At 46.7% G+C, this 21,059-nt stretch overlaps 1 pseudogene; it reads left to right on the top strand.

The window, feature by feature from the left end:
- The window catches only part of LOC136154769 (PAX-interacting protein 1-like), a 30,741-nt pseudogene extending 11,205 nt beyond the window's left edge, over nt 1-19,536 (top strand).
- Nucleotides 19,537-21,059: the final 1,523 nt, after the last annotated feature.

Here is a 21,059-nt window from a genome sequence, read left to right as displayed (position 1 = left end):
CCTGTATACAGCTTTCTCAAGAGGCAAGTCAGGTGGTCTGGTATTCCCATCTTTTTCAGAATTTTCCACAGTTTTTTGTGATCCACACAGTCAAAGGCTTTGGCATAGACAATAAAGCAGAAATAGATGTTTTTTGTATATGTGGAGATAATTTTCTTCTTCTTCTGACTCCATGACTTACAGTTAGCCTAAGTTTTAAATCTTAGTTCCATGGCCAGGGATCAAACCTGGGCACTTGGCAGTGAAAGCATGGTGTTCTGGTTAGCACCTCAGGGAGTTACCTGGAGATAATTTTGATTAAGTAGTCAGTATGGAAATTTTTAAGTTAAATCAGTTTTAAACATAAAATAGATGAGATTTATTAATAACAACTATATATATATACATATATATATGTGTATATATATATATATATATATATATATATTACTGTTTGCTCAGTGCTTTCATAGACATTATTTACTTTAGCCTTCTCAACCACCCCACAGACCAGATTTTATTATTCCCTGTTTTATGGATGAGGAAACAGGCTGAAAGAGGCCAAGTGCTTGTTGAAGGTCACAGAACTAACCAATCAATAAATGTGGGACATGGTCTAAATTTTTGATTCCATGTTCAAAATTTGTTCTTCTCCCCCACAGCTGTATTCAGAGTAGAGAGGATAAGGAAGTTATGTTTCAGTGGCTGGTGGTAAAGTAGGTGCTTCAGGAATAACCTGTCTAAAGATTTGGAGTTTGTCTAGAGAGGGGATGTGAGGGGATGTGAGGGGATGTGAGGGGATGTGAGGGGAGTTTGTCTAGAGAGGGGATGTGAGGAGAGTTGATGAAAATGACGTGCAGACCAATGTTTGTTCACCAGGTCATGCGGCTTCCCTGGGCCTCACCTGGGATTGATCAACAGCTATGTGCAGAGCTGTAATTTTAGAGGTATCTCACTGGGTTAGATTCTACACAAAGATTCTGTCTAATCTTCTGAACAACCTGGTAGTCTTAATAATACATAGAACAGATCATGGAGGCTCAGAGAGGCCAAGTAATTTAAGGCCTCTAGAAGGTGGAAAAATCTGGGTTCAAACTCAGGCCTTTAAGATTCCAAAGCATGGGTCCTCTCTTCCACAACCCAGATACCTCTAGCAGCCACCTTTGTGGAAAACCCTAGTTCTGTGTCAGTCTGAAAGTGGTGTTAACTCAGCAAAGGTAGCTGGGAAGTGGAGGGCAGAACGCTTTCTTTATCCTCTTCACATCTCCCTTGTTTCTTTTTTTTTTTCCCTTCCTTTCTTCTTCCTTCTGTTCTCTCTTCTTTTTTTGTTTTTTCTTTTTTTCCAGCCATGCTGTGTGGCTTCTGAGATCTTGGTTCCTTGAGTAGGGATGGAATATGTGCCCCCCTTGCTGGGAGCTCAGAGTCCTAACCACTGTACCACCAGTGAAGTCCCTCTCTCCTTTCTTATTATCAGAGACAATTTTTTTTCCTGACCATCTTTTGGTCTTGGGACCTCCTTACACCTTTAAATTATTGAGGGTTTTGAACAGCTTTTCTTTCCCATATTCAGGGTCTTAGTTATGGACAGGATAAGAGGGATATTTAGTGACAGCAAAGACTATGAGGGACAGCATCAGGGCCTAAGCTAAGGACAGTGTCAAGACTTCAGTTAAGGTTGTTCCTTAGGGATATCTCAGGGCTTTCAATAGGACCAGCCTCAGGGCTGTAGCTAGAACCAGTGTCAGTGCACTAGTTAGTGACAAAATCAGGGTGTTACTTAGGGAAAAATTCAGTTCATTATTACTGAGACTGCCAGAGCCTTAGTGTGGAGGAAATTCTTGACCTTATGAAGGAATAGGATCTGGGAAATAGGACCATTGTCAGGTCATGAGTTAGGGCCACAATTAGGGTGTTATATAGGTAAAGAGTTAGATTATTGATTATTAATGACAGTATCTGAGTCTTAGGTAGAGTCATCATCAAGACCTTAGTTAGGAAGAACTTCAGTTCAATTCAGTGGCTCAGTTGTGTCCAACATTTTGAGACCCCAACGTAGCACGCCAGGCTTCCCTGTCCATCACCAACTCCCAGAGTTTGCTCAAACTCATGTCCATCGAGTTGATGATGCCATCCAACCATCTCATCCTCTGTTGTCCCCTTCTCCCCTTGCCTTCAATCTTTCTCAGGGATCTTTTCAAATGTGTCAGTTATTCGCAACAGATAGCCAAAGTATTGGAGCTTCAGCTTCAGTATCAGTCCTTCCAATGAATATTCAGGACTAATTTCCTTTAGGATTGACTAGTTTGATCTCCTTGCAGGCCACGGGACTCTCAAAAGTCTTCTCTAACACCACAGTTCAAAGGCATCAATTCTTCGGTACTAAGCTTTCTTTATAGTCCAACTCTCACATCCGTACATGACTACTGGAAAAACAGTAACTTTGACTAGATGAACCTTTGTTGACAAAGTAATGTCTATGCTTTTTAATATGCTGTCTAGATTGGTCATAGCTTTTCTTCCAAGGAGCAAACATCTTTGAATTTCATGACTGCAGTCACCATCTGCAGTGATTTTGGAGCTGAAGAAAATAAAGTTTGTCACTGTTTCCACTGTTTCCCCATCTACTTGCCATGAAGTAATGGGACAAGATGCTATGGTCTTACTTTTCTGAATGTTGAGTTTTAAGCCAAGTTTTTCACTCTCCTCTTTCACTTTCATCAAGAGGGCCTTTAGTTCTTCACTTTCTGCCATAAGGCTGATTTTGTCTGTGTATCTGAGGTTATTCATATTTCTCCCGGCAATATTAATTCCAGCTTGTGTGTCATCCAGCCTGGCATTTTGCATGAATAGAAGTTAAATTAGCAGGGTAATTATATACAGCCTTGATGTACTCCTTTCCTGATTTGGAACTAGCCTGTTGTTCCATGTCCAGCTCTAACTGTTGCTTTTTGACATGCATACAGATTTCTCAGGAGGCAGGTCAGGTGGTCTGGTATTCCCATCTCTTTAAGAATTTTTCACAGTTTGTTGTGATCCACACAGTCAGAATATTTGGTGTAGTCAATAAAGTAGAAACAGATGTTTTCTTCTGGAATTCTTTTGATTTTTCTATGATCCAATGGATGTTGGCAATTTGATGTCTGGTTTCTCTGCCCTCACCTTGAACATCTGGAAGTTCTTGGCTCATGTACTGTTGAAGCCTGGCTTGGAGAATTTTGAACATTACTTTGCTAGCGTGTGAGATGCATGCAATTGTGCAGTAGTTTGAACATTCTTTGCCATCACCTTTAAAATAATCTGTTTGTTACTGTTTTCCTTGACCATAGGAAGTTGGCTTCCAATTTTTTTTGAGAATGTAGGGAAAATTCATCATACAACCGGTTTCTTTTTGTTAAGTCCAGAGCTGCACACGGTAGTAAAATAAGATGGGATGTGACACTCTGCTAGGTGATGTCCCTGGTTCCTGAAGCTTGTCAGGCACTTGGCCAACACCTGTCCCAAGGAAGGGGAGAGTTCAGGGGACTCCATGGCCAGTGGAAGCTCCAGCCTGTGGCCTTCTGTCCAGTGTGTGTGCAGGGCCCCGCCTCACCCTGAGGATGGGGAATGGACAGCTGTGCAAGGGCCTTTGACCTGGGGAAGGCTACCTGCATGCACACACCTGGGACTGGGTCTCTCCTGTCCCTTGTGTGTGTGGCGGAGCAGGGCGGCTGCAGACGGGGAGGGCTGGCAGCTGCAGTCCAGGGTTGCAGTGTCCCGTGCCTTCATGAAGGTGGGGTCTTGGCGTCCTCCAGACCCTTTGTTCGTTGGGAAATGGCAGCTGTGGGAGGGAGGTTTGATCAGGCTATATGGCCACCAGGGAGATGGCGGTTGGCGGGGCATTGTGCTCACAGCAGGACTGTGGGGTCAGCAGGACAGAAATGCGTACAACACCCCCTCCCGTCCTTCTGCTCTTGAGTGAGTCAGCCACTCCAGGGTGTATATCTGCCCATGTCCGTTCATTAGCCTCTTTCATTTTACTAACTCCGTTTCATTTTTGATGAAGAGGTCTCAAGTACGAGTATGTTCACTTCACTGAGCTGGCAGTATGCATGCCCAGGGGGGAATGCAGGTGTGTTTGAAGCCTCCTGCTGTTGAGAGTTAGCCCATGGCGTGTAGGGTGTGCTGCTCTACTCTCTGAGGGGCCTGTAAGTTGAGAGCAGCAGCTGTTGACACGATCTTGCCTGATCTCCACTTTCAGATACTGCAGTCCCTCTTGGCACATATGAAGATGCTGGAGCAGCAGGTGAACCACAGCCAGCATGGCCCCACGAGTGCAGTGCTACTCAGCCAGGTGAAAGTGGCCCCGGAACCGGCCCCAACCCCACACCCCATCCTGCACCTGCATCCCCAACAGCTCCTGCAGTTCCAGCAGCAGCACCTGATGCAGCAGCCCTACCCCCCACCCCCACTGCACCCATTCCAGCCACCACAGGTCCACCCACACCAGTTCCTCCAGCAGCCCCTGCAGCAGCCACAGCCACCCCTGCAGCAGCAGTAGCTCACCCACCTGGAGAGCAGCACATCAGCACCTGCAGCAGATGCACCAGATGCAGCAAACGCTGACAGCAGAGCCATCCAGCAAGACGGCCCAGGGCCTGTAGACCCTGCTGCCCAGGCGCAGGCACAGCCTTCACTGTTTGGACACAACCCAGTGGTGGAGAGTTAGTAATATGCATCTCTTTCTTTCCCTCTCCCGAATCTCTTGTACCTGCTCTGAGAGCGTTTGAGGGCAAGCTAAGGATTTATGTCAGAGTAATACTTAGAAAATAGGGACTGTAGTTAGAAATTGTTAGATTTTTCTGGTGGTTTGGGCCTCCGTCCCTACCCTGAAGTGAACACCAGTGTCCTTGGTATGGCACGCTGCCAGAAGGACCACTTGGAGTACTCGGCGCCCAGACATAAACCTTGGTGGTTCCCAGTTTTGAATCATGTAATACGGACGATTGAGTAGCTCCATTTGTAGCAGCTGTATTTGTAGGACCTTTTGCAGAGTTCCTCAGACTACTGGTGGAGACATCATGGGCAAGCGTGACTAACTTCATAAATTCACATCAAACTCTGCAAAATGGGCTTTTTCATGTTTTGTGCACACATTCACAGAATGGGGGTTCAAATTCATTTTCCTTATAAAATTCTGCTGTAGTCCCAGAAGAAGGCTTCTTACTGGAATGTGTGTTTGCAATCTCGGATTATCCAGAGCAGATGTCTGACAAGCAGCTGCTGGCCACCTGGAAAAGGGTGAGGTCACTGAGATACATGTACCTGCACACACACATACACGTGTACCTACACATATACACACACACTGGGTTGGCCAAGAAGCTCATTTGTTTTTTCTGTAAGATGGCTCTAATAGCACTTAATTGACTTTAAGTTCATGCAAAACAATTTTGTTTAGATTGTTCTGTGACAGCTGTCTTATCAGTGTGCATTCTTTTAAAAAGTTATCAAAATTGGTCAATTTCTGTGTAGCCATTTTAATATTGAAGAAGAAAGAAACAAAGGAATACTTTTGGCATATTATGCTTAATTATTTAAAGAAAGATAAAAACACAACTGAAAACAAAAAGATAGCTTTGCACAGTGTATGGAGAAGGTGCTGTGACTGATCAAATGTGCCAGAAGTGGATTGCAAAGTTTTCTGCTGGAGGTTTCTTGCTGGACAGCGCCGCTCGGCTGGGTAGACCCGTTGAAGTTGATAGCGATCAAATTGAAATGTTAGCTGAGAACAATCAATATTATACTGGGTGTGAGATAGCCGACATACTCAGAACATCCAAATCCAGCACTGAAAATGAATTGTACCAGCTTAGCTGTGTTCATTACTTTGATGTTTAGGTGCCACACAAGTGAATCGAAAAATGCCTTCTTCATCTTTTTTTCCAAATGCAGTTCTCTACTGAAACATAACAAAAAAACATTTTGTTTTTAAGACAAATTGTGATCAGTGATGAAAAGATACTGTACAATAATGAACAGAAGAGATTTGGGGGCAAGTGAAATGAACTACCACCAACCACACTAAAGAAGGTGGTATTGTGTATATGGAGGGAATGCAAGGGAGTCCTCTGTTGTGAGCTCCTTCTGGAAGATCAAATGATTAATTCCAACAAGTACTCCTCCCAATTAGACCATCTGAAGGCAGGCTTGATGAAAAGCACCAGGAATTAATCAACAGAAAACTCACACTCTTCCATCAAGATAACTCAAGACCGCATGTTTCTTTGATGTGTGATGACCAGGCAAAATCTGTTAGAGCTTGTCTGGGAATTTCTGATTCATCCACCATGTTCACCAAACATGGCACCTTTGAATTTCCATTTGTTTTGGTCTTTACAAGATTCTCTTACTGGAAAAAAAAATTAGTTCCCTAGAAGACTGTAAAAGGTACCTGGAACAGTTCTTTGCTCAAAAAGATAAAAAGTCTTGGGAAAATGGAATTATGACATTGCCTGGAAAATGGCAGAAGATAGTGGAACAAAATGGTGAATATGTTGTTCAGTAAAATTCTTGGGCCAAATAAAAAGTATGTCTTTTAGTTAAAAGGAACTTTTTTGCCAACCCAAGAAGTTCTCACCCTTTTGGTAACGGTGTTCCCCTCAGTGCCACACGACCGTGTAACCACTGCAGTTGGGATATAGGATGGTATCAAAAAATTCAGAAATTCAGAAACTGAATTTAACTTCATCTTGCTTTGCTTTCTTTTTTCGTTTTACAATAAAGTTTCTTAAAGCAATGCTTCTGGCCCCAGGGACCAGTTGGTGATGTCTGAAACCTTTCTCGCTGTCCCAGCAGGGGAAGTGCTCATGGCACCTGGGGTGGGGGTCGGGGTTCAGCTGGCCCCCTGAGACGTGGGACGCCCCACAGCTCAGATCAGCTGGTTTATCTAAAATGTCCACAGCGCCCTGTCTTAGAAAGAGAGCATCCCACTCTTCCTCCAGAAGTTCAGATGAAACGGGGCTTAGAGTTCATTTTTGCTGTGTAGTGCTGGGTGGGAAAGCCCATAGATATAACTGATAGTTCATTCACACTTTGGGAAATACACTGTGTACATAATGTGGTGGGTCTCGTGAACTGCTGTCCGACTGGAGATCACAAGTCCCTCTTCCCCGGGCGTGGGAGCTGACTGACCGTGGGTCTCATGTGTGTGCAGATCATCCAGACACATGGAGGAGCCGTGAACCCCACGTTCTCGAGCCGCTGCACCCACCTGCTCTGCGAGAGTCAGGTCAGCGGGCTGTTCACACAGGTGAGGGCTCAGCTCTTCCGGGACTGGGGGGCTCTGAGAGATGCTGGGAAGGTCATGCTTGGAAATGTCTTTCTCCCACCTCTGAAGACAGGAAACCGCTTCTCACTGGTTTCCATCCACCTTTGGCGTGTGGACACCTCTGGCCCCTGGCTTCTCTGTCTGTGAGGACTGGGGAGGAAAGGCAGGTTCCCAATGAGGGGGAGGTGGACACCGTCTGCCCCGGTAGGGCCACCCGAGCATGGAGTGGCGGGAGCAGGGTCACTCGGAGCTGCTGATAGGCAGCTCCCCCTCGGGGCGGCCTGCGCTCATCCCTTCAGGGCTCACTTCTGTTCTTCTCTGATGGGTTCTTGTTCATGGACTGACTGCCGTTAGTGTGTATGTGGTACATGGCCTCTGAGAAATGCCTGGTGAAGAGCACGTAGGGGTCATCCTGAGGTTAACTTCAGGGGCAGTTACGTTTTCATAACTCGCTGTGTTCTCACGGGGCAATTTGAATTCTGATGATTGGGAGTGTCATCTCTTTCCATGATTAAAGTCATTTCCTGGGCTGTCAGCTCTCCTCCCCGTGGTTGGCTCTTGTTCCTGTGTTTCAGGTTGTGTTCAAGTTAACCTGTGACACTGTTGTAGTTTATTAATTTAGTAAATTGAGTGCTAAGCTCCTGAAATTCCTATATTTATTGGACTTCCAGTAAAAATGACCTTGTAGTTACACAACCCTACAGTTCTGTATGTCACCTGCAGTAAAGCCGCCAACGACTGGCCCGTATTGTTGTGTTTGCAGGCGATAAAGGAGAGGAAGAGGTGCATCACGGCACACTGGCTGAACACAGTCCTGAAGAAGAAGAAGCTGGTGCCGCCCCATCGGGCCCTGCACTTTCCACTGGCCTTCCTGCTGGGGGACAAGCCGTGCTCCCAGCATGTAAGGCTCTCCCTGCCTCCCTGAACAGAATAAGCATCTTGTTTCCTTCTCTGTCCCCCTGGCACAGTCACAGCTTCCTGACATTTAACAGGTTCCCCCAAGTCTTTGACACTGTTTAATAAATGCCTACGCCCTCGTGGCTCCTGCCTGCAATGCAGGAGACCTGGATTCAATCCCTGGGTTGGGAAGATCCACTGGAGAAGGAAATGGCAACCCACTACAGTATCCTTTTCTGGAAGATCCCAAGGACAGAGGAGCCTGGAGGGCTACAGTTCATAGGGTCGCAGAGTCAGACATGACTGAGCGACTTCACTTTCACTTTACAATTAAGCATCTGACACCAGAAGTGGCCACAGCTGGGCGGACATCATCTCCTGTCGGTTCTCCCTGTCAGATGAGCCCAAAACCGGGATCAGAAACAAGAACTGACCAATATTCGTAGGCTTAGTAAAGTAACTTCATTAACATGATCGGAACAGTGCCATGCTAACACAGGAAAGCATTCTCCATTTGGTATGTTTGCTTTCCGTCCCCCCTTGCTGTCTCATGTGCAGCATTGTCAGCAGTGACAGCATTCTCAGAGGTGATGTCGCCAAGTGCCCCTCAGTGCCAGAGGAGGAATGGAAACACATGTGTCTGTAGCGCAACCAACAGGGAGAAGAAAGAGCCACACTAACTGGGTTAAACCATCATTGCATCTTGACCTTACTGGACCTTCCCCCCCCCCAGATTATCTCCGTGACTGGGTTCGTCAACAGCGACAGGGATGACCTGAAGCGAATGGTGTAACCTGGCAGGTGCCAAGTACACGGGCTACCTGTGCCGCAGCAACACCATCCTCATCTGCAGAGAGTAAACGCAGCCACCGCCACGTCCGCCCTCAGCCTGCTTGGCACCACTCTGGGTCCCTCAGTCAGCCAGGGTTCCATCTCTGCCCGCACAGGGCCTCTGAGGGTCCCTCAGTCAGTCGGGGTTCTGTCTCGGCCCACATGGGACCTCTCGGGGTCCCTCAGTCAGCCAGGGTTCCATCTCTGCCCACACAGGGCCTCTGAGGGTCCCTCAGTCAGTCAGGGTTCTGTCTCGGCCCACATGGGACCTCTCGGGGTCCCTCAGTCAGCCAGGGTTCCATCTCTGCCCACACAGGGCCTCTGAGGGTCCCTCAGTCAGCCGAGGTTCTGTCTTGGCCTGCACAGGGCCATTCTGGATCTCTCAGTCTGTCAGAGTTCCATGGTGGACGTCAGAGTCTGTTGAAAGAATGGCAGTGATATTTGTTGTAATGTTAGCAGAAGAATGAAATCATATGATTAAGGAGGCTGCAGTCAAATTAGGTGACAGTGGTGAGGTGAAAGCAGGGTGGGTGATGACCTCATGATCACATGGACACCTCCTTACAGCCCGATCAGCTCTGCAGAACCATCCCTGCCACATCCAGTGTGAGCGAGTGTGGGCTGGCTTGTGTTAACAGAAGTACAAATTTGAACACCGATAACTCTAATGAATGTGTTTTCTCTCCCCCCCGACCCCAACCAAAAAAGACCAACTGGTTTAAAGTACGAGAAAGCCAAAGAGTGGCAGATCCCGTGCGTGAATGTCAAGTGGCTGGGGGACATCCTGCTGGGGAACTTCGAGGCCCTGCAGCAGACACAGTATGGCTGCTACACCGCCTTTGGCCTGCAGGACCCCTTCGCCCCGACCCCACACCTGGTGGTGAACCTTCTGGGTAAGCAGGCCAACTCCCTGTGGCCATGGGCTGGGGCTCCAGACACTGCTCTTGGCTTCAGGGTCATGTCGGTTTTTATCTCCTCTCCTGTTTCCTCTCCACGCTGTCTCCCACTGCACTGAGCCCAGAAGTTTTGTTGGCTTGTATTTTTGTTTGCTTTTTTTAATGGACTCTCAGAAGTGGAAGGAACACTAGAAAGCCTTTTGATCTTGTCTTTCAAGCCAGCTCTCATTTAACTTGCTCTGTGAGAAACGGCACCCCCAGCCCCCCACTTTCTGCTGCACAGATCCCGAGGAAGGCCCACTGCCCTGACTGTACACCAGATGGTGCTTAACCCCATTTACCCACCTGAGCGTCACTCCAGGAAGTGGTCGCTCGAACGCTGCTTTAACATGTGCTCCCATGAAGGAGCCCGTCCAGTTCTGGTCCTAAAGGTCTCAGTCGCAAGAAATCCCTTTCTGGTTTTGAGCCACAGCCAGCCTGCTTCCCTGGGACAGACCTGGCTATGACGTCCACTCTGAAGCCGTGGTGCAGACGCCAGGCCCTTCCTCGGTAGACACGTGTCCTTGAGGGCCCAGCCGGGCCGCCGTCCCCACGTGCTGTGCTCCTCACAGTCAGTTTCTAGGACGCCAGACCACGGGGCTCCCGGAACTGTCTGGGGTTCAGCACATGCGGGTGGGCGGTGCCTGCACTGGGCCACAGGCTGCTGGTTTGCTCAGCTTTGTCTTGTACGGACACTCAGCCCCCGCCAGGCTTCCCTGTAAACTCAGGAATAGTCCTTACGGTCCCCTTGTTGGAGGCCATCACCCGAGCCACTGCGTGTCCAGGATGACCCACACCTGGAGAGGCTTCTCATTTCTGCTATTATTGATACACTTCCATTTTAATTTCTTTACTGGGATATGGTTGGTTTATAATGTTGTGCCAGTTTCAGGTGTGCAGCAAACTGAATCAGTCATACTTGTACATATGTCTAGTGTTTTTTTTTAATCTTTTTTTTTCAATTATTTTTATTAGTTGGAGGCTAATTACTTCGCAACATTGCAGTGGGTTTTGTCATACATTGACATGAATCAGCCATGGAGTTACATATATTCCCCATCCCGATCCCCACTCCCACCTCCCCCCAACCCGATTCCCCTGGGTCCTCCCAGTGCACCTGGCCCGAGCACCTGTATCATGCATCCCACCTGGGCCGGTGATCTGTTTCACCATAGATAATATACATGCTGTTCTCTCGAAACATCCCACCCTTGTCTTCTCCCACAGAGTCCAAAAGTCTGTTCTGTACATCTGTGTCTCTTTTTCTGTTTTGCATATAGGGTTATTATTACCATCCACTGTTTTTAAAGATTCTTTTCCCACGTAGCTATTACAGAGTACGGAGTAGAGTTCCCTGTGCTATATGGCAGGTCCTTATTGTTAACCTGTTTTATAATAGTGTGTGTGTGTCCTGAAAGGGCTTTTATATTGATAAGGGCTCCTTTACGTACATAATGTTTCTGAAAAGTAACCTGTTTCTCTCTTCAGATGCTTGTAGAATTCCAGTTGAAAGTGTCAGCAGAGTTGTTGATGGTATGTCAAGTTAGTCACCTTACTTACTGTGTTACAAAGAAGTAGGGATGTTTGTATCTGTAACTAATTCTTTTAGTAATTGGCCGTCATGACCAATGAGGGCTGAATCTTCTCGCCTGTCATAAGCTGTTCAGTGCACCCTGTGTCTTTATCCTCTCTGTTGGTGATATTGGGAGTTACTTAGTCACATGACACACGTTAGCCCCATGACTTCTTCAGAGAGCTACGTGAGTGCTTACAGAACTGCAGAGCAGAATACAGGGAGACCGTGTGTTTCCGTGGTGTTCAGGAGGTGGGAACTGGGGCGCCAGAGTGTCAGCCCTGACCGCAGCACTTCACTGTGGTGGTGGACTTCCAGGCCACTGGCTGGGGTCTCTGATGGGCTGCCTTCAGGATGGGCTGTTCTGCACTGGAGTGCCAGGGGTTGGTTGGTAGGCAGCTCTGGTAGGGCTGCCTTTCACTTGGGGGGGAGGGTCATCTCCACCCTCATCTCAGATGGAGAGGTGGTTGCTCCCCATAGTAGAACATAAATGTGCGTGCTTGTGTAAGAAAGACTGGGTTAGAGGCAAGGAAGGGGTGAGGGGGCAGCAGCCACAGTGCGAGACTGGCTGTGGGGGGCCTCTAGGGGCACTGGCTCCCCAACGGGCTCCACATCTCTGCACGTCAGGGCCTCCAGCTGGTTTTAGGAGCATGGGCGCTGTGCCTGGGACACAGAGTGGCCGTCAGAGGCCTGCCTTCCCCGCCAGTGTCCTGTTACCCAGCCGTCCTGCACCCTCATAGGGGAACCTCCGTCTTTCTGGAGGGGTGTAGTTGCAATCATTGTGTTTTCCAGATTCCCTTGAGACACAAAGTATTTGAAGTAAAAAGTGTTTTGAAAAGTTCAAGGTTGAAGATTAAATCTATCACAAGTGCTAGGAGAGGGGTGAAGACATCTTAAGAACTGTTGGGTCTCGTGAATAGAGAGGGTGGCCAGCGCCAGGGCCTCCCTGGACAGTTGCATGTGCCCGTGGTCTCTGCCAGTTGTGCCTTGGGGAGTGTTTCTTGTGTGTGGTGAGATGGGTAGAAAGCGCTCAGAAGCTGCTGTGTTACTGGGGAGGTTGACTAAGGTAAATCATCTGTTAATTACAGGGTGCAAGACTACCTCCCAAAGCGAAGCAGAATGAAGTAACTAATATCCAGCCTTCTTCCAAAAGAGCCAGGTAGGAAGAATCACTTTTTTTTTTTTTTTTTTAATGGTTGATGATCTTTTACGTTCTGTTCTAGGAAATGGTGGCAGTTGGGGAAATCCCTAAGATTTTCACTTGGAAGGGCTTTCCAGGTGACACTAGTGGTAAGGAACCACCTGCTAATTCAGGAGACATGAGACATGGGTTCAGTCCCTGGGTTGGGAAGATCCCCTGGAAGAAGGCATGGCTACTCACTCCAGTATTCTTGCCTGGAGAATCCCCATGGACAGAGGAGTCGGGCGGGCTACAGTCCATGGGGTCACAAAGAGGTGGGCACGACTGAGCTACGAAACCACCAGGACTTGGAAGGATGTGCCGCTTGCATTGCAGCTGTATCATGACATCTCTCGTTTCATCACTGGAGATAAACGGGGATTAGCCAGTGTCTTTTCCTTTCTTATTAAAAAAAAAAAGTCCAATCTTCTGTTTTATCTTTTCTCTATCTTGCCAGAACCCCCATTGTATGAAACGAGCTGCTGTGGTGGGATGGGGGTGGGGGGACTGGAACCCGGCTCTAGGCATCCTCAGTGTGTGCCCGGGAGCCCACGTCCGACCCCTGACCCAGGTCAGGATGGGGGATGGAGCCCCCTCTGTGGGACTGGGGTGGGGGTGTTGTCAGACTTGTTCTGGTCTCACCTGGTGGAGGTAAGCTGGTGGTTTAACTAGAACCGAGAGACCCTCTGAGCTGCATTGAGTGAGGGTCTTTGTCTCTTCCCTGCTCCTCAGTCCCCTCCTTCCAGTCCCCACAGCCACCCAATCTGGGGATTGTTGGATTCTTTAGCAAAAGCCTAATTGTGTGATTATATACATCATTAAAACACTACAGATTTTTTTTTATTTCATAGACTGTCTCAAATATAAGCTAAAAGTAGGGCTTGAACAAATTTAAGCAAAGAAGTTTAATATAGAGTGTGTGCTTGAGTCGACCAGCTTTGCTCCGCATCAGAGCTTCTGGGGTGAGATGGGTCCTGTGGGATACGGTGGGGGACTGGGGACCACAGAGGGCCCTGGAAGCCCTCCCTTCCACCCTCACAGACCCCCAGGGACAGTGCAGGCTGGAGGGTGGGGGGTGGTGCCTGATCAGCCCTTCCCCTAGGGGTGCCAGGTGAGAGTCCTTTGGGGTGACTTTGTGTAAATGGTGGGAAAGAAAGAGCAGGTGAATCACTGCACTTTCCCTTTAAGAACAGAAAACCACACACAGGTAAAGCTCTCAGAGCTTCTTAACACTGTTAAAATGAAAATGTCTTGTTTGGTAAAGAACATATTAGGGAAGTAATAGCCGTTCTTTTCTATGTGTGTTTGATAGAATCGAAGATACTCCACCTCCCTCCAAGAAGTTACCACCGGAACTGACCCCTTTTGTGCTTTTCACTGGATTTGAGTCTGTTCAAGTTCAAGAGTACATAAAGGTGAAATTTCCTTCTATTTTGCATAAGGATTTTTAGGAATGTTCCTTTCTGTTTATATTTGCTTTAGGCTAGCAGTTTTATTAGGTTAACATGTAATTAGGAATATCATGTTGTAACATTGTTCGTCGTGTTTATTTATAAACTGCGTGATCATTACATCATTGCTTTCCCGCCTCATTATTGCTGTTACTTCCTCCTCAGATGCTTTCTTTCTTGTTAGGACGACTCAGGTGAGGAGACCAAGAGCAGTCTTGTAATCACACATTAGCAAAGCCGCGCAAATACCATTTTCATAAGGGCATTAGCTTACGAGAGTAGCTGTGCCCCTTCAGGTTTCCTAAATGAACCCACCATCTTCTCAAGACTTGTTCTCTCTGGTGGGGCGGGCCCAGGGGTCACAGGTGTTTTTGTATTTATTTACATAAATGCACTTCTGGAAGTAACACCAGGAGGGATTGTGGGCTTGTGTCTGGGGAGGGAATGGTTAAAATATAGTTGACCTGTATCACAGGGATTCAAACATTTCCCTTTATTTTTTTTAAAGGAAAAGAAATAATTATAAATGCTACCACAAAATTATTTTTTACTTTTAAAATTGGGTATGAAGAGATCATCTTTTACACGTCTGTGTCTTAAGTCGATTTTTATGTCATCATTTCTTAGAGACTGTGTCTTAACGTGCCTTATCAATACTCACTTCGGCGTAGACAGCCTGGGAGGTTCACTCCTTATGTAGCGAGCTGCCTTGTTCTCAGAGCTTTCTACTTCTTCGCAGGGGTGTCCTCCTGGTGTCCAGTGGAGGTCCTGCTTTAATCTTGACTTGTGTGGCACGGATTAGGGAAATGTACATTGTCACTTCCAGTTTCCACTTTGCTCGCACGGTGGCGTAGGTCTGGCTTCACCGCTTTCACCATTTTGTGCTGCCGAGAGTCCCATTCACGGTCTAGACAAGTCCCGGGTTGAGGGTGGGCGGGCGGCTCTGCAGACCAGATGGTCTCACCTCTGCTCTGTGTTCCCGGCCCCCAGAAGCTCTACATCCTGGGTGGGGAGGTCGCCGAGTCTGCACAGAAGTGCACCCACCTCATCGCCAGCAAGGTGAAGCGGACCGTCAAGTTCCTGATGGCCATTTCCATGGTGAAGTACATCGTCGCCCCAGAGTGGCTGGAGGAGTGCTTCAAGTGCCGCAAGTTCATCGGTAAGTGGCCGAGCCGCACCCTGTGCACTGGATGCCCAGTTAGGAGGGTTTTTGCCTTCAAATTTGTCCCCATTTTCATCCCAGCACACATCAAGTTCATTTTTTAACTCTGTGAATTTAAATGGATAAATAACAAATTTTTTCATGTCCCAGTGAGTAATTTGATATCTGTGCATTTTACTGTGAAATAGGAAGGTTGTGGTAATTGGGGAAATACTGGGGAAGAGCTCTGTAGCCTTGCCTTCTTCTCCTGATGATTCGTCCTGTATGTCATGCTGGCTGTCCAACGGGGTTCCAGGTGTTGGACAGTGAATGGAGCAGGGCCAGGGAGCCCAGGAGTGTCCTGGGAACATGGGGCAAGTGGCCTGGGGGGACAGTGTGGGTCACCAACCCCCAGGACAGGCAGGGGCATCTGTGGTGGAACCTTCATTCCATTGCTCTGTGCCCCCCTCCCACACGCCTCCTGCCGGGGTCTGCATAGGTGGTCCTTGGGTAGTGTCCACAGTGGTCCCTTCTCCGCTCTGCCTGCTCTCAAGTCATCTGTGGGAAGCACTCTGAAGTCTGTAGTTGCTGTTGCTCCTCGACCGACTCTCATTTATCCCCTATTTCCTCACATGTCTCCTTTCTTTCTTGACCATGGGGCTGTCACTGTTTCCATGTCACCCCGCTGTGACCAGTGACTGCTGGTCTCCTCTCCATTCTTCCCATCAGTCATGTCCACCTGGTAGCTTTTGGCAAAACAAGAGCGTCCTAGACTTGTCTTAGGCTTTTCTGCCCTGGTACTGGCACCATCATGTCCCAGGGACCCCCCCACCCTACCCCAAGTTCCAATCTCAGGGCAGACCTGAGGAGCTGATGACGCTCAGGCCCATGGGGTCTGCCTATGCCAAGCTGACTCACACAGTGCTTCTCATGTCTGTCTGTCCGGTTCCAGTCCCACACCACAGGGCTCACGCTCATCTCTCCCTTCCTGTTTCCGTACTCCAGTAGTGAGACGCCTGCTCCTGATGTCCTAAATACATTAGCTTCCTGGATGAGTCCCATGTAGTCAGCCCCCGTTGGCCACCCCTGCCTTCCCACCCCTGCAGCACACCACCCCTGCCTGGGCTCTGACAGCTTTAAGACTGGACACTTCCTAACATGGAGGAGGGGTATTTTGACATTTTGTATTTATATCTATATAGTTTGGGACACTAATTGTGTAGGATATTTCATTCTGGAATACACATGCCCTTTGCACTGCTGTGGAAAGTTTGACTCTTGCCACAACTCCGACCAAGTTAATATAATTCTGCTGCTCGTCTTAGAAACCCAAGGTTGTTGCAGCTACTGTGTTCCTTTCAGTGTCATCTCTCACCTTAAACATGGACCGCTTCCTGTCATCCCTCACAGCTCTTCAGCAGGCACAGCAACCTTCATCATGCTATAGAAACTAGCATTTCAGATACATCACTTCATTTAAGTATGTAACTTCATGCATGACAATACTTCTTTGTTCATTTTTTAACTTCATTTTTTAGACATTCTTCTCTTCTTTCACCTAGTGTAGTGCCTTCTTTTTCTGCTGGTGGCTGATGGACTTGCATTTCTAGCAGTTGTTAAATCTCAGTGTCTCCTGAGTGACCTGATGGAGTCAGCAACTATGCTCTCTGAGCTGAGAATGGTTTTCTCATTTTTAAGGTGTTGTTTTAAAAAGAGAAGGGCAACTGGCAGACCCACAGTGTGACTCAGTCTGACCCTGGACTGTTAGTTTGGTTATGATGATGAAATAAATGGTTTTCTGAACAAGATATATTCATAAGAAGATTAAAACATTTTGTGATCTTTACTTTTTCACAAATTAGGTATTATTTAAAAATTCTTAGATCCTCAAAATCTGGTAAAACCATCCTTTACAAATTGCTGTACATGTTCATGTATAAAAGGAACTTGTTTTTGGTACATCTGTAAAATATGGCTAATTGACTCTCAGCTGGAGTCCAGTGGCTCTGAAGTCATTGGTCCCTATGAGCACACGCTGACTGTGAAGCTGGTTCCCGGCCTGGCCCTCCATGCTGGCGCTCTTCACCTGGATCTGGGTTGGGGCGCTGTGATCCCCCAACAGGGTGAAGTTACAGCTGAGGGGGGAGTGGGGAGCTGCCCAGAGATGAGAGGAGGGTCCATGGACGGCTGTCAGAGCATTTGTTCCTACAAGCTAAGAAACACTGATCCAGGAGGAAGAGTGTCTTTGGCCTGGCTGGCTGTTTTCAGGAGGAAAGTAAATGAAATATAATCGGGGAGACTTACTCATTCACAGGTTTCACAGGTGAATGCCAGCACCTGGCTCACTGGGGCACCTGGAGCCAGTCACATGTGATGTATCCCAGTGCCACGCACTTTCTGAGGCTGTGCTGTCTTCCTTTTCAGACGAGCAGAACTTCTTTCTCCGAGATGCGGAGACCAAAGTGCTTTTCTCCTTCAGTTTGGACGAGTCCTTGAGGAGGGCCCATGTTTCTCCGCTTTTCAAGGTACGCCTGGACTGGAGCTCAGATCAGCTGCTGCAGCTGGGCAACCATGACGGAGTGGGCAGCTTGCACCCAGAGAGCTGGGCTCTCCCCACTCCCCCTGTGCAGTCAGGCCTCCTCTAGGTTCTGTTCCGGGTTGAAGAGAATCGATACGGGGAGAGATGCATTACAAATAACCCGGGTTCACAGAGTATGCTATGAATAGTGTGTAGGAGATTTACATTTTTATTTTTGCTTTTACCAACTTACGTTAATACTATTCTCATAAAATGTATATTCAGCTGGAAAGTGGAGACCAATCTTGAGAAAATATTAACTGAATATGTGTCTAATAATTCTAAACTACAGTGTTTAAATGTTTCTAAGTTAGAACAGTTTGGAAAATTTTTTTGTATCAAACAGTGGCTTAGTAGATTAATAGAGGTAATCAGTTTTTCTTTCTTTTTTTTTACTCTTAAGGAGGCAACTTTGGAATTCAAAGAGATTTTCAGTACTGAGTTAAGAGTACATTACCTAAAATAGTCTGTGTTCTTCTAAATGTTTGAGGAGTTTAAAACAAAATGGTACTTTTGTTACATTTAAGAGTAAGGGTGTTAGAAAAACTTAACCTTCAAAATCATTTTGTAATCCATTTGAGCTTTAGAAATTGTGGAAAATGTTTTTCTTGCTCTTATCACAGAATACTTCATGTCTTACAGGAATTAAAGTTCTAGTCACTTTTTAATAATTATAGGTCACACCTAGCATATGAGAGTGCTTATTTCTGAAATTCCATGTCTGGGTTCACCAGGTCCACTTCAGGTTGGGGACTAGTGGGGTCTAGTACTGTGTAGCTCCGTGAAATTAGACATTTTGTCAAAATTCTTGGGTAGAATGAGAAATTACGCACACTGAAAATTCAGTTTGAAACCAGTACACATATTTTCATTTTTAGGTGAAATACTTTTACATCACTCCTGGGATCTGCCCAAGTCTACCAACCATGAAAGTGATTATGGAATGTGCAGAAGGCAAAGTATTGTCTAAACAGCCATCTTTCCAGAAACTCATGGAACATAAGGAGGATAAGGTACACAGAAGTGTAACACTGTTGAATGCATCAGTGTCATGTATGAGGCTCAATAACCAAGAAGCTGCTTTTCTCTTTCTTAGAGTCTGTCAGAAATTTTAATATTCTGTGAAAATTACCCTCACTTGTGTCAAGAATATTTTGCCAGAGGATTAGGTATGTTCATTGCTCTGCTGCGTGTTGGTGTGCATGGGTGCGGGCAGGTGCGTCTGTTTGACAGGTTTTATTTTTGTTCCTTGCAGATGTTCACAGTGCAGAGTTTGCTCTCACTGGAGTGCTCACTCAGACACTGGACTACGAGTCATATCCTTTGGGAAGATGGTGGGTGGGCGCCTCTCATCTTTAGTGTCAGAGCTGCGTGTGCTCCATGAGCCCACAGGTTAGGGCACTACTACCAGGGTTAGTGATAGAACCACTGAAGGCCTGTTGAATTTCGTAGGCTGTTCTTCTAGAGTAGGTGCTCTTACATCTTTCCAGGCTCTTTCCCACCCTCCATGTTTAGATCTGAATGCCTGTTCTGCGCTGCCTTTCTTTGTGGGAGGAAGACTTGGTGTAAAGATTACCTGAGCCGTCTGTGGGTGACCTCTTGGGCCTCTCCTTGCGTCTGCAGCCTGAGAGCAGCCGTGTCGTCCTGCCGCAGGCGGTGGCCTAGGAAGGGACCAAAGCGCACAGCCAATTGTGGTCAGTGCCCTTGCAGAACACCCAAGAGCCTGAGTGGTTTAGACTTGGGAAGTACATGAAACACAGGGCCCATTTTGGACAGTGCCCTCACAGATCAGCCAGGAACCTGAGCTGGGTAGACCAAGAAAATACATGTCACCTAAGTCAGTGGCAAGCCCACTGTGGTCCATCCACCTCAAGCACCCCCACATATTCCAGTGGTATTGGTTTTCAGTGTTCCCCCCCTCACTACTGCACCACTGAGCAAGTGAGGTCAAATAAGGGCCTGCTGTCCCCTCATGTTATGGTGCAAACTAGTCAGGTGTAAACTAGTCATGGAAGATAATTGCAAACTGAGGAATTAAAAATAAGCAAAGAAGTGTGAACTGGCCCAGAAGGGACAGGTGCAACAAATTGAAACTCTGAAGTTAATGCAGAAACTGCAATTCAGGGACAACAATAGCCTTTTATAACAAGTAGAAGCAGGAAAAAGAGACTATCTGACACTGATCTGACACCACTAAGCTCACAGCAACTCTAGAGAAATTGCTAGATTATTCTTTATTATTTTCATGTTTTTAAAAAACATTTTAAACATTTTTGTTCCTTATCATTCCATTTACTTTCATTGCTATGTACTACATTATAAGTTTGAGAATCATTTTGGCTTCTATCATTTTTCCAGTAATTATAGTAGTTTAAATTCTATTCTAGGTTCTTAATCTTTGCTTTTTGAAACTTTTTTATCAATGTTTTTACCTTTAGGAATTCTATCTTTAGGAACTATTTTCACTTATGGATTTAATTCCTGAGTTAACTGTGCCCTCCCTTTTGACTCTCCCTTACTCCTCCTAGAAACATCTCTCTCTCTCCTCACTTTTCTTTGCTCTGTATAACTCTGTGAATCCCTTTGGCTGTTTCTGGCTGTGGAGAATTGCTTCTCCACTAACCTTGGGTTTTGTCTTCTATTCTGTGGGTGCAGAATTCTTGATGCTACTGTCAGGGGCCATGAGGTCAATTCCAGATCTTTAGATCATTGTTGAACTTCTGACATCAGTGAACGTTAAAAGAGAAGCACATCCAAAAGTTTCCATGCCTAAATGGAAATCAAGCCCCTAGCTGAAGCCAGTAATTTCAGTGCAAGGCAACCCACACCTATTCTCCAGCAAAGCAGGAACTCAAAAATGAATATTAAAAAGGCGCTGCCCAAAGCCATACCAAACACACAGACACCACAAAGTGCATTACAGGACAATTCATTGCACTTCATAGAGAAGTGATCCAGCTCCACCCAACAGAGCACAAGCACAAGATACCCCAAGAATTAAAGCTTGACAGCTTACCGGTCCAGTGCCACACACAAAGATCAGGTTCCACAGCTGATGGATCCATAACTCTCCAGCCTACAGAAAGCAGACCCAGACCACAACAATCTAAACAAAATGAAAAGGGAGAGAAATATGCATCTGGTGAAGGTACATGAAAAAAAAAACAATCCACCAAAACAAACAATAG

The sequence above is a fragment of the Muntiacus reevesi genome, chromosome X, assembly GCF_963930625.1.
Source record: "Muntiacus reevesi chromosome X, mMunRee1.1, whole genome shotgun sequence".
Classification (NCBI taxonomy): domain Eukaryota; kingdom Metazoa; phylum Chordata; class Mammalia; order Artiodactyla; family Cervidae; genus Muntiacus; species Muntiacus reevesi.
Note: the sequence above shows the minus strand (reverse complement) of the source record. Positions and strands in the feature narration are given on the sequence as shown.